At 44.0% G+C, this 14801-nt stretch overlaps 1 protein-coding gene across 1 annotated transcript in view; it reads right to left on the bottom strand.

Annotated features, from left to right (window-relative positions):
• Positions 1–14801, bottom strand: part of TMEM14A (transmembrane protein 14A) — a 1080999-nt gene that overhangs the window by 16908 nt on the left and 1049290 nt on the right. The gene's annotated exons all lie outside the window — the stretch shown is intronic.

Genomic DNA, 14801 nt, shown 5'->3' with positions numbered 1-14801 from the left:
GTCATGCAACACTGTACCCAAATGAAATTTGTATCATTTTTTTTCAAACAAATAGAGCTTTCTTTTGGTGGTATTTAATTACTACTGGGGTTTTTATTTTCAACTGAACAAACAAAATGTTCGAAAAAAATAAAAGTTTTTATAGTTTGTTATGCAAACAGGTAATTTTTCTCCTTCATTGATGTGCGCTGATGGGGCAGCACTGATGAGCCCTGATGGGCATTGATAGACTGCACTGATAAGGTGGTACTGGTGGGCACTGATAGGTGGCACCGATGGGCACTGATGGGAGGCACTGAAGGGCACTGGTAGGTGGCACTGAAGGGCACTAATAGGTGGCACTGATAGGTGGCACTCATGGTCACTGATGGGCACTAATAGGGGTCACTGATGGGCACTTACAGATAGCACTGATGGGTGACAATGATAGGCACTGGTAGGTGACACTGATTCAGCACTGATGATGGGGCACTGACAGGTGGCACTGGTGGGCATTGATAGGTGGCACTGATGGGCACTGATAGGTGGCACTGGTGGTCACTGGCAGGTGACACTGAACTGCACTGGTAGGTAGCGCTGGTGGATACTGGTGGGCACTGGTAGGTGGCACTGAGGCACAGAATATCCTCTCCTCTTCGGGACCGATGTCCCTCTAACAGCAGCCAGCGATCAGCTTTTTTTTCTCCTCACGCTGACAGCGCGAGGAGAAAAAAAAAAAAAAAGATCTCTGGCTGCTGTTTACATCACGTGATCAGCTGTCATTAGCTGACAGCTGATCATGTGGTAAGGGGCCGGGACCGGAGGGAGCACACAGGCAGCTCATGCACGGAAGGATGTACATGGACGCCCCCACGGCAATTAAGGTCCACGCTGTAGCTGTCTTTCGGCTATAGCACGGACGGGAAGTAGTTAACTAATTTTTATTTTTTTGTATAAATCTCCTTTACTCGAGCGTGGGGGGTATGTCCTATGCCTACATACTTTTGCTGATAGGTGTCCCTCATTCCCATCACAAAATGTTGGGAGGTATGCGTGTTTATAACAAGGATATTAGGGCACACCAAAACAACTGCAGCTCGCCCTAATAGGTTAATTTATGCTTGCGGTGAGTGGTGGTAAAAACAAGTGGTTAAGCCATGTTTTATTGCCTCCTGAGAGCCCCCCCCCCCTCCTTAATCCAAGCAGGGCAGGATCTAGACTGTCTGATGTGGGGGTGCAGTAAAAAGCGTCATGGGGGCAGAGGATGTAAGGTCAGCAAGGCATTTTATAGGAGTCAGTGGGGCAGTGCACAGGGGGTCAGCAGGGCAGAGGGATCAGCAGTTTGTAGAGCAGAGTACAGAGGCCATTAGTTTGTAGGGCAGTGTAAAGTGAGTTATCTAAGCAGTTTACAAGGGTTGGCAGGGCAGAGGACAGGGGGCAGCAGGGCAATGTACAGGGGGTCAACAGGGCAGAGGATCAGAGGTTAGCAGGTGAGTGTACAAGAGATACTATGGCAATGTATAGGCAGTAAATAAGGCAAAGGATAGGGGTCAGCAGGGCAGAGGATGGGAGGTTAGCAGGGGAGTGTACAAGAGTCAGTAGGGCAGTGTACAGGGGTCAGTAAGGTGGAGGATAGGGGTCAATGGAGCAGATTACAGTGGTCAACAGGATGGAGAACAGGGGTTATCAGGGCAGAAAACAGGGGCAGTAGGATAGAGGAAAGGGGGTCAGCAGGGCAGAGGACAGTGGTCAGAAGGGACATGTATAGAGGTCAGTAGGATAGAGGACAGGGTAAGCAGGGCAGGATACAGGGGGTCAGCAGGGGAGAGGACAGGGGTTAGTAGGGCAGTGTACAGGGGTCAGCAGGGCAAAAGACAGTGGTCAGCAGAGAAGAGGGCAGGGGTCACTGCTGACAGGGCAGAAAGCAGGGGTTATTGCTGGCAGAGCACTTAGCAGAGCTCCTCCACCCATCCTCGCACTGCACACAGCCAGGGCACTCAGCCAATCTCTTCCTCCCTATACAAGCACATAGCTGGGATAGGATTCCCTTACAGACACAGCCTCAATCTGCACAGTGCGTAGCTGGCCTCTGCAGCTTAGCTACCATTCTGATCTGGGGGTTTCACAGATCAGAAATGCAACATAGCAGCCAGCTATATACTCTGCAGATTGAGGATATATCTGTCAGGGAATCCAATCCCAGCTATGAGCTGTGTCAGGAGAAGGAGATCTGTTGCGTTTCCTGTGCAGTGCGGGCAGTGCTGGGACAAGGTGATCTTGTACCCAAGGCTAAAATGACAAATTATTGCAAGACAAAATTCTCTTCAATCAAAAATGCAAAAATTCCCCCTCCTCCTATTTCAAATCCCCCTCCCAGCACAAATCTTTGCCCCCCCCCCCAATCCTACCTCCAATGCCCCCAATTCCCACCTCCTAGCAAACATCTCCCTTACCCAAAAAAATCACCCCTCCTAGCACAAATCCTCTCCACCAAATCACCCCCTCCTAGCATAAATACACCTAAATCCTGCCAATCCTCCTAGCACAACATCCTCCAAATTACCCTTCTCAGCACAAATCCTCCCTCCCTACCCAAACTCTCCTCCCAGCACAAATCTCCCCCAATCCCCCCTACTATTACAAATTCTCCCCCAGTCCTCCCTCTTAGCCCAAATTCCCCAACCCCATAAATTCTACTGCCAATTCCCACTCCTAGCACAAATCCTCCTTCCTAGCACAAATAAACCCCCCCCCCAACAAATCCTCTCCCCTTCACATGAACAATTCCCCCTTCCAACAGAACCCCCTGCAATTTGCCATTCCCAGCACAAATCATGTCCCTTCCCAATCCCCCCCTAACACAATTCCTCCCCAATCCACCCTCTTAGACCAAATTCCTCACCCCCTCTTAGCACAAATAGGTGCAAAAGTTTCCCCCAATCCCCCTCCTACTCAAACCTCAACCCCCCTCCCCCCCATCACCCTTTCCAGCACAAATACTCCCAAGCACAAATGTTTTTTTTCTACTGTGGCAGACCCAACCAGGACAGGGGGCTTTTGGAGGGGACTGCAGGGTAGCCTACAAACTATGGGCCCTGGCTTTTAAGGGAACACTACTCTTTAGGAGGTGTGTGCCTGAGGGACCCTTGGAGGGGTCTTGTTTCTGATTCAAGTCCATGTCTCAGTAAAACACACAGACTCTGGAGACTCTGGGATATATATTTAGTGCCAGCAATGACTGCTTTAGATTGTGATACTCAGAGCAGATCTTAATATTATCAACTCAAATCAACCTGATCCTTTGGTCTCCTGATATGATCTGTTTAAGGTGTTATGTGTTAAGTGTCTTTGTCCCATTGTTTGCTGCCTAGGTGTGCATTCCCATTCTTAATTGAGTGACCTATTGTTTCTGTCTGTTTGATCATCTCTCGGGGATGAGATTAATATTGTGACCACTCTACCTTTTAATGGGACCATTGTGGGATACTGTATGTGTTTATGCTTATAATTACTGTGTAATATACTTTTTATCCAGGGTTGGGTCACCTAGGCTGGTTTAAGTGGCTGGTTGTTAATTTGTTCATGTTAATTAAATCACTGTCAGCTATAAGTTGCTAGAGGTGGATTAGCGCACTGTTTATGTTGGCAGTTCCTTAGCTATATTAATTAAACTCCTGTATACAGTTTCTTTTGCAAACGATAATGTAATTAGGCTCATTGATCTGGTGTGCTATGTATTCTGTGGATTTTACAACAAATTCGGATAGTATTCACAGCGCTTTACTTTTTCCACATTTTGTTATGTTACAGCCTTATTCCAAAATGGATTAAATTCTTTATTTTCCCCAAAATTCTATAAACAACACTGCATAAGGACAACGTGAAATACATTTGTGTAAAATCTTTGCAAATTTATTAAAAATACAAAATGAAAAAAATAATAATTTGTACTGTATGTCAAAAGAGGAGCAACAAAGCACCCATAGAGCATATATGGGTGGCACCAAACCCAAAATATCAGGAAGCATCCTAGCTTCCTGAATAAGGATTTTTCTGAATTCTTAGATGAGGATGTTCTCACTTTCCAGCTGGAAAATCAGGAGCAACCTCTCTGAAATGAGAGTGGAAACAAACTCTTACACTTTGGTCTTCTTTAAAGTGGTTGTAAAGGTAGAAGGTTTTTATGTTAATGCATTTTATGCATTTTATGCATTAAGTCAAAAAACATCTGTGTGTAGCAGCCCCCCCCCCCCCCAGCCCCCCTAATACTTACCTGAGCCCCATCTAGATCCAACGATGTTGCATGATAGATTTGGTCACCTCAGACTCACTTCCTTATAGGCTGAGACAGCAGCGCGGCGCCATTGGCTCCCACTGCTGTCAATCAAAGTCAGCGAGCCAATGAGGAGAAAAATGGGGCAGGCCACGGCTTCATGTCTGAATGGACACAGGGAGCTGCGTCTTGGATTCAGGTGCCCCATAGCAAGCTGCTTGCTGTGGGAGCATTCAACAGGAGGGAGGGGCCAGGAGCACCGAAAAGGGACCAGAGAAGCGGAGGATCTGGGCTGCTCTGTGCAAAACCACTGCACAGAGCAGGTAGGTATAATATGTTTAATTTTAATTAAAAAAAAAAAAAAAAACTAGACTTTAGTATCACTTTAACTTAACAGACAATTATTTTGAGGCAGGAAGCCTTACTAACCACAATTACAGACCTTTGCAATCAGTTTAAGTTTCCCCTTCTAATATCAAGATCAATGCGGTGAGAGACTTCCTTGTAGAACACAGCATCTTCTAATGTAAGTCATGTGTCTGGCTAATCTCATAAGGGCCACATGGTAACTTCATACACTAGGGACCTTCCTCCCTAATAAGGGCAAAACATCCCTTTTGCATATTTTTGCCAGAGAAAGTTGACAGTTGATTGGCCTGAGACAGCTTAGAGACTTGTTGTCTGGTTCTAGAAGGAAAACTAGACTTTGCCAGAGAAAGTGTCTCCTGCACAAGGTAAGTGGAAACAATACTTTGGAGGTAGCCGAACCACGTGCTTAATGAACATGACAACCTGTTGGTCTTTGTCATATTTATCACTGGATTCTTGAACAAGACAGGATTCATTTAGGCCTCATGCACACTGGACGTTTTTGGAGCTGCTGTTAGCAGCGTCAGACGTTTTTTTTTGCAGCTGCAGAACGCCCATCCATTCTATGGCCTCATGCACACATAGAGCTTTTAGGAGCTCCAAGTGGCATAGGCGTTTTACAGCTCCAAAAAAAACCCAGGAACTGTGCGTTCTGGAGCTGCAGCGTCAAGCTATAAAAACGTCTGACGCTGCTAAAGGCTGAATAACGTTGCTTAACGTGCATTAAGCCACGTTATACGTTTTTTTTTCTTCCATTCAAAATCAATGGTTCCCTATGGGAGCCTATTGATTTGAATGGAAGTCGCACCGCAGGTCGGATCAGGGTGATCCGACTTGCGGCGCGACCTGCACTGTGAGAATCTTGAGGGGGAACTCCACGCCAAAATGGGGAAAAAAACGGTGGGGTTCCCCCCCAGGTTCCAAACCAGGCCCTTCGGGTCTGGTATGGAATTTGAGGGTAGCCCCACGCCGAAAAAACGGCGTGGGGCCCCCCCAAAATCCATACCAGACCCTTATCTGAGCATGCAGCCCGGCATGCCAGGAAAGGGGAGGGGACGAGCGAGCGGCCCCACCCCCCCTGCATCATACCAGGCCACACGCCCTCAACATGGGGGGTGTGGGTGCTTTGGGGCAGGGGGGGCTCTGCACCCCCCACCTCAAAGCACCTTGCCCCCATGTTGATGAGGACAAGGGCCTCATCCCCACAACCCTGGCCGATGGTTGTGGGGGTAAAAGGCAGTGTATGGAAATAACGACAGGAGACGTTTTGGAAAGTTTATTAAAAATCTTCATCCGGCTCTTCTCACAGTGCAGGTCGCCGCAAGCGGTGCAACTTACATTCAAATCAATAGGCTCCCATAGGGAACCATTGATTTTGAATGGAGGCAGAAAAAACGCTGCTAACAGCTACTGTGGCCAAACGTGCAATAACGCTAGTGGAAAAAACTACTGAAAGCACGTTTTTACAGCTGCTGTTTCCCGGCGTCAAGTAAACAGCTTTGGAGCACGTTTTTATGATGCCCTGTGTGCATGGAGCCTTAAGGTTTTGCCTGCCAAGGTACGAGCAGCACTGGTCCAGTTTAGGGAATGCATGCAAATCTGGAGGGAATAAATGGCAAAGAGACCATTGGTCAGCTTCCCATACACCTGAAAGAAAATCTTATAGAACAGATGCCCCTACTTTCTTTGCAATGGCTGGCCATAGGGATGATGTGACAAACTCATGGCTCAGGACAGTAAGCAAATGATTTTGCAGCAAATTGACAGAAGGAAATGCAAGGAGGCAAAGGGTGTAAAGTGGCCAAAATAATTATTTGATTCCCTGCAGATTTTGTAAGTTTGCTGACTTACAAAAAAAAAGAAGGGCCAATAATTGTCATTATTGGTATATTTTAAATGATGGAGAGAATATCAACTAAAAATCCAGAAAAAAACACATAATAAAAATGTTATAAATTAAGTTGCAGTTCAGTGAGTAAAATAAGTATTTGATCCCCTACCAACCAAAAATCATTTTGGCTCCCAGACTGGCTACAGTATATGCTGTATGGTACTTCAGATTGGTCCTGTCAATTTAACCACTTACCCATTGGACACTTATACCCCCTTCCTAACCAGGCCAATTTTCAGCTTTCAGTGCTCTCACATTTTGAATGACAAATACTCAGTCATGCAACACTGTACCCACATGACATTTTTGTCCTCCTTTTACACAAATAGAGCTTTCTTTTGGTGGTATTTATTCATCACTGGGTTTTTTTTATTTTTTGAAATATAAATGAAAAAACACCAAAATGTAAAAAAAATGCATTTTTTCGTTTCGTTCTACAATTTTGCAAATTAGTAATTTTTCTTCATAAATGTTGGCCAAAAGTTATACCGCTACATATCTTTGGTAAAAAATAACCCAAATAAGTATATACTATTTGGTCTTTGTGAAGGTTTTAGAGTCTACAAGCTATGGTGCTAATTATTGAAAATTGATCACACCTGATGTACTGATGGCCCTTTCTCATTTCTTGAGACCCTAACAAGCCAGGAAAGTACAAATACCCCCAAATGACCCCTTTTTGGAAAGTAGGCATGGTGGGTTTTTTGACATTGTAATTTTTTCCCACAATTCTTTGCAAAAATTAAGATTTTTTTTCACAAAATTGTCATATTACCAAGTTATTTCTCACACACTGTATAGGCATACTTGCAGCTACACCCCAAAATACATTCTGCTACTCCTTCTGAGTATAGTGATACTACGTGTGAGACTTCTTCACAGACTGGCCACATACAGAGGCCCAACATCCAAGTAGCACCTCCAGGTGTTCTAGGAGCATAAATTACACATATCATTTCCTGACAACCTATCACACTTTTGAAGGTCCTTGAGCACCAGGAAAATGGGAAAGCCCACGAAATGACCCCATTTTGGAAAGCAAACACCCCAACACATAATCTAGGAGGCATAATGAGTCTTTTGAATGTGTCATTTTTTTCCACAAGTTTTTGGAAAATGTGGAAAGAAAATGAAAAAACATTTTTTTTTTAAACAAAGTTGTCCATTTATAAGATATTTCTAACACATAGCATTTACATAGCAACAATTACACCCCAAAATACATTCTGCTACTCCTCCTGAGTATGACGATATCACATATGTAAGACTTTTACGCAGCCTAGCCACATACAGAGGCCCAACATCCAGGGAGAACCGTCAGGTGCTCTAGGGGCAAAAAAATAACAAATCTAAATTCCTAACTACCCATTATACTTTTGTGAGGCACTATAGGGCACTGATAAGCACTGTAGTGGCACTGATGTGGCATGGATGAGCACTGATGTGGCACTAGTGAGCACTAATGTGGCGAGGATGTGGTACAGATGAGCACTGATGTGGCATGAATATGGCACAGATAAGCACTGATGTGGCATGAATGTGGCACTGATGAGCACTGATGTGGCATGGGTGTGGCACGGATGAGCACTGATGTTGAATGGATGTGGCACGAATGAGTACTGATGTGGCATAGATGTGGCACGGATGAGCATGGATGTGGCACGGATGTGCACTAATGTGGCACAAATAAGCACTGATGTGGCACGGATGAGCACTGATGTGGCATGGATGAGGCACAGATGAGCACTGATGGGGCATGGATGGGCACAGATGAGACATGGGTGGGCACAGATGAGGTATGGATGTGGCAAGCATGGGCATGAATGAGGCCCGGAGGAGGCACAGATGGGAATGAATGAGGCAGGGGTGAGGCACAGATGAGCATGAATGAGGCACAGTTGGGCATGAATGAGGCATGGAGGAGGCACAGATGGGCATGAATGAGGCACAGATGGGCATGAATGAGGCATGAATAAGGCACGGAAGAGGCAGGGATGCCACAGCGTGCGAGGAGAGGAGAGAGCTAAACCGGACATGCACGGGTTTGTTGACCACTGATCGCTCCGTCCCGTGGTATAGGGTCGCTGTCATTGGCCCTCTACCACGATCCATGATGCGCAGGGTCTGGTGAACCTGGCGAGCATGGACACTTTCATGTGCGTGCCCCAGGGCCGTGCGGGAAGCGTGATTCTGGGAGAACGCCATTGTACGACCTCCCAGAACAAGCCGACCTCGCTGTTGCCGTCATTCGGCTATGGTCTGGTGAGCAAGTGGTTAAGAAGGTGCTCCTAACAACAACTCGTTATGTGTATAAAATAACCTGTCCACAAAATCTCTTTCTTCCATTCAAACCTCACCCTCATGGGCAAGACCAAAGAGCTGTCAAAGCACATCAGGGACAAGATCTTTCACCCGCAGAAGGTTGGAATGGCCTACAAGCCCATCAGCAATAAGCTTTGTGAGAAGGAAACAACTGTTAGAGAGATTATTCACAAATGTAAGAAATACAAAATAACAATCAATCGCCCTCTGTCCCGATCTCCATGCAAGATTTTGCCCATGGGGTAAGGATGATCATGAGAAAAGTGAGGGAACAGCTCAGAACTACACGTTAGGAGCTTGTGAATGATCCTAAGGCAGTAGGCAGTTGGGACCACAGTCACCAAACAAACCATTGGTAACACAATACGCCACCATGGATTGAAATCCAGCAGCGCCCACAAGGTCCCCCTCCTCAAGAAGGCATGTGTACAGACCCATCTGAAATTTGCCAATGAACATCTAAATGATTCAGAGAAGTATTGGGCGAAAGTGCTGTGGTCAGATGAGACCAAAATTGAGCGCTTTGGAATTAACTTGACTCAGCATATTTGGAGGAAGAAAAATACTGACTATGACCCTAAAAACACCATCCCTACAGTCAAGCACAGAGGTGGAAACATTATGCTTTGTGGCTGTTTCTCTGCTAAAGGTACAGGCTGACTTTGCCCCATTAAGGGGACAATAGACAGGGCCATGTATTGTAAATCTTGGATAAGAACCTTCTTCCCTCAGCCTTAAGACTAAAGATGGGTCTTCCAGCATGACAATGACCCAAAACATACCAGCAAGGCAACAAAGAACTGGCTGAAGAAGAAGCACATTAAGGTCATGGAGTGGCATAGCTAGTCTCCAGACCTTAATCCTATAGAAAATGTATAAAGAGAACTGAAACTTCATGAGATGTGTGCGGACCTGGTAACCAGCTACAAGAAACATCTCACCTCTGTGCTTGCCAACAAGGGTTTCTCCACCAAGTTGTAAGTCATGTTTTGCTTTGGGATCAAATCTTTATTTTACTTACTGAACTGCAGCTCAATTTATAACATTTGTGTTTTTGATGGATTTTTGGTTGCAATTCTGACTATCATTTTAAAAGATATCTATAATAAAAATGGCAGACCCTTAATTTCTTTGTAAGTGGGCAAACTTACAAACTATGCAGGGGATCAAATAATTATTTTCGCCACTGTATATCTTTAGGATTCCCACAAAAGGACTAATACTCCAGATAGAAATATCAGTAAGGAAAGGCACTGGCTCTCATCAGCTACTACTTTGCATCAGAGCAGTCATAGCATAGCGGCATTAGACTGCAGGCTAAAAAACAAATCTCTGTCAAGCAAACATACCGAGCAAGTTTAAAGGAGAACTCTACATCGTTAAATACTGTATGAAGTTGAATGAATGTTACAAATAAACAAATATTCCCTAAAACCTTCCATTTGTGATCATGAATCAACAAAATTAGTGTAGGGATCTTCTGCTCTTTACTGTTAGCTGCTAATATCTCAGTGTGATGTACTGTATTAGTATATATTAGCACTTCCTGTCTCTGGGGGGCTAGCTTTATCACTTACAGACCGCCCACCCCAGTTTTACATTGCTATTTTGACGTTAAATACCGGGGTTATGGCAGCAGATAGTGAGGCAGATAAAGAGGGCAGGCGGTCCTCTTTCACATAAAAGTGGTCCCAGCGGCAGATTCACTGTGAAATCACTTTTATGGGCGGGGGGAGAGGTACCCACCCTGCCGTTTCCCAGTCTCTTTCCCTGCTTGCCGGAGCCTACGGTAGCAGGGAAAATGATCCGGTCCTATCCCCTCCTAGGCAGGAAGTCGAGTGAGGGCAAGCTAGCCCCCACTCGACTCTATGGCCTTGGAGGACCAGAGTGACGTCATACATCGCTTCCTCCCAACGGCCTTAAAGGGCCCATTTTTTTCATGATATAAAAAAAATGCCATTTTTTTTCTTCTTTTTATTGTAAATGATTTCTGAGGTCTTTTTGACCCCAGATCTCACATTAAAGAGGACCTGTCCAGCTTATTTCTATTACAAGGGATTTTGCAGAAATTCGCCCCTCCGTGCCCTCATCCCACAACTCCCTGGGACACATCACATATCCCAGAAGGCTGCAAGACCAATGTGAAAGTGGAAGGCATCTCACGCATGCAAAGTGGGTAGCAGGCTTTAAAACAGCACAACATATTTTAATGTGATTAAAGTTCCTCTTTATTAATTCTGTTTTAAATGGCGCTCCTCAGAACACTTAAACACATGTAAACAAATTCATTCTAAGTCTAGGCTATAATAGGAGGTCTGGGTGAGAATTTCGGAAATAGGAGCCAGTACCTTTTAGAAAAAGGTACCTGCCCCTGAAAAAAAGCTATAAACTTCCACAAGGGGTAGAGAAGGGGAAGAGGAGGATGAGCAGAATTTTCACTTTTAAGTGAAGTTCTGCTTTAACATTAAGAAATAAGAACATAATTTCCAGTTCCAACAGGATATTCACTATGGTTCACAACCAGTAAATACTTGTACTGCATTGGTTAGCTCATCATATCTACGTAGTAGACCTTATAAACAAATGACATTACTATATAAATTACTTTTGATGTCCTTGGATATCAGTGATGGTCTGTTACTTGCACTTTGGAAACAATATTTGATCACAGGAACTCATAGATCTAATACTTCCAGCCTGCATGGCTGCATGAAAGTGATAATACCTACATTTATATTTGTAGTTATCATAGCCATGGTACCCACATACAGGCAAAGCCTTTAACTGGAAAGATTACGTCACGTATGTAGCTCAGACCTTGGGGCCTATTGTGTTTTTTTAAGTATCCATGCAACAAACGGTGCCAGAGCAAGGCAGACACAGAACTCAAGCATTGCATGGCACAAGCCGACACAGATGAGAGAGATTGTGTAACCATTGTGTAGTATACATGAACGAAGTATAAACCTGGGGGTGACGTACAATGTTTGAATTGGTAATTTACATTATCCAAAAAGAAACCAACATTAAAATGAAAGCACATATTGATGCATTTTTGTCAAATAATGCTTTAACAAGAATATGTCAATAACTCACAAAAAAAGCGCATCAACATGCAGCAGCTTCACTTTTAGGAAAAATGACATAATAAAAGGAAACTCTTCCCAATACAGTCTAATATGAGAATAAATTTAACATGTATAAGTGACTTTAAAAATTGTTTTATCTCCTATGTGGCAAATTTTCATTAAGTTCATGTGCTGGTAATGTTTGAGATTAGGCAGATACAAAGAAAACATTAATATTTTATTGTGAAAAAATAATCATTAAAGTAGAACTAAAGGCAAAACTTTTTTTTGCACTTTGGATGGAGTAAGGGAGGGTTATAAACCCCTATCAGTTATTGACATCTGTGTCGCATTGGGGCAATTTCATTTCACTTCCTGTCCCACAGCCAAAACAGTGAAAGAAAATACCTCCAAAATGAGGGAATGCCTGGTTGTCCCTAGGATCACCAGAGCCAGTGTCCCCATTGGAATATTTCCCCTCTATTCCTGCTCTGGTGACAACTCAATAAAGGATTGAATCTACCTTACAGGGACATAGACAGCATTTAAAAACTGACAGGTGTTCTAACCCCTTTTCGCTCTATACAAAAATATAAAAAAAAATTGCCATTAGTTAGTGTAATGCACAGCCCAATGCCTAGGTGAGAAATTATAGATGGCTGTTGTTTCTTCTGCAAGCAGGCCTACCATTGTCTGTCTAAGGCTGGCCATACACTATACAATTTTCTTGTTCAACTTTCCTTTAGATTTACCAAAACCATATAATATAAGGTCAATCCTAGACACTTTCAATTTGTACGCAGTCAGGCAGGTCCTTGTACTACATAGTTGAAGGTAAATCTAAAGAAAATTGAATAGGAAAATTGTATAGTGTATGGCCAGCCTTAGATCATGATGCTATAGTTCCTGGCCAGACAGCCCCAGGACTGTGCAAATGACACAAGGAAGGTATCTGTACCTCCGAGGCTGGTCAGTCAGTAGACAACAGCTGGTAGTGCAATCCTGGAACAGTTCAAGGTAGCAGTCCAGGTAGTAAGCAGGCAAAGACCTAAAACAGTTCTGGTGCCAGGGCAGGTAGCAAACAACCATAATCCAACAGACAGTTCCAGGTTCAGGGTAGGTAGCAAGCAAGCAAGCATAGTCCAGTAAACAATTTGAGGTCAAGTTGAAGCAGCAATTCAAAAGTAATCTGGAATTGACCCACTATCTACAAAACAAGACACTGTGTAAAATCTACATAAAAACAAAATGCAATCATTTGCAAATCTTATAAACCAATAAACCCATATTTTATTCACAATAGAAAACAGATAACATACAGTGCCTTGAAAAAGTATTCATACCCCTTGAAATTTTCCACATTTTGTCATGTTGTAAACAAAAACATAAATGTATTTTATTGTGATTTTATGTGATAGACCAACACAAAGTGGACATAATTGTGAAGTGGAAGAAAAATAATAAATGGTTTTCAAAATGTTTTACAAATAAATATCTTAAGGGCTCTTTCACACGGGCGGTCCGATCAGATCCGCCTGTCAGTTTTTTAGGCGGATCTGATCGGATCCTCCATGCAGCTCTATGGGGCAGCGGGTGTCAGCGGAGACACCTCCGCTGACACCCGCTGCCATCCGCATCCGATCCTGTGCTGAAATCTGGACGGATGGAAACCCTATTTTTCCATCCGTTCAGTAATCGGAGCGGATCTGATGAGAGCGGACAAGCGGTCCGCTCTCATCCGATCCCCCATAGAGGGCAGCGGGTGCTGAGACACCTCCCTCTCCGCTCTGCGAGCAGAGACGGAGCTGTCATCCGCCCGGCTCAGCGGGGATCGCGGATCGATCCCCGCTGAGCAACACGGATCCGCCTACGGAGGCGGACCGTGTGAAAGAGCCCTAAAAGTGTGGCATGCATTTTTATTCAGCTCCCCTGAGTTAATACTTTGGAGAACCAGCTTTCGCTGCAACTACAGCTCTAAGTCTTTCTGGGTATGTTTCTTCAAGCTTTGCACATCTAGAGAGTAACATTTTTTCCCATTCTTGTTTGCAAAATAGCTCAAGCCCTGTCAGCAATTTCCAAATCTTGCCTCAAATTCTATATTTGATTTAGGTCTGGACTTTGGCTGGGCCATTCAAACACATGAATATGCTTTGATCTAAATCATTCCATTGTATCTCTGGCTGTACGTTTAGGGTTGTTGTCCTGTTGGAAGGTAAACCCGTGTCCCAGTCTCAAGTCTTTTGAAGACTTTAACAGGTTTTCTTCTAAGATTGCCCTGTATTTGGCTTTATTCATCTTGCCATCAACTCTGACCAGCTTCCCTGTCCCTGCTGAAGAAAAGCATCCCCACAACATGCTGCTGCCACCAGCTTGTTTCACGGTGGGGATGGTTTGTTTAGGGTGATGTGCAGTGTTAGTTTTTTGCCACATACAGCGTTTTGCTTTTAGGCCAAAAAGTTCAATTTTGGTCTCATCTGGCTAGAGCACTACATGTTTGCTGTGCCCCCCACACGGCTTCTTGCAAACTGCAAAGGGGACTTCTAATGGCTTTCTTTCAACAATGGCTTTCTTCTTGCAACTCTTCCATAAAAGCCAGATTTGTGGAGTGTGTGACTAATAGTTGTCCTGTATTCTTTTATGGATATCACTGCATAGGCTCAGGAATACTCAGTTCTCTGTGCCATCCAAAAATACAAGGAAGAAACCATATCTGTCTGTGAACAGTTCGCAATGCCATCCAAAAATGCAAGGTAAAGCTCTGTCATGCAAAGAAGAAGCCAGCTTTTTTGAGCGGAGTTGCTGCCATCAATTTCAAAATGACCTTATTTGTTTCTTAAAATGTTAAATTTTCTCAGTTTAAGCATTTAATATCCTTGCTATTGTGAATAAAATGCAAATT

This window comes from Pelophylax lessonae (assembly GCF_965119305.1).
Source record: "Pelophylax lessonae genome assembly, chromosome: 3".
In the NCBI taxonomy this organism is placed as follows: Eukaryota; Metazoa; Chordata; class Amphibia; order Anura; family Ranidae; genus Pelophylax; species Pelophylax lessonae.
The sequence above is the reverse complement of the archived record's forward strand: the minus strand, read 5'-3'. Positions and strand labels throughout refer to the sequence as shown.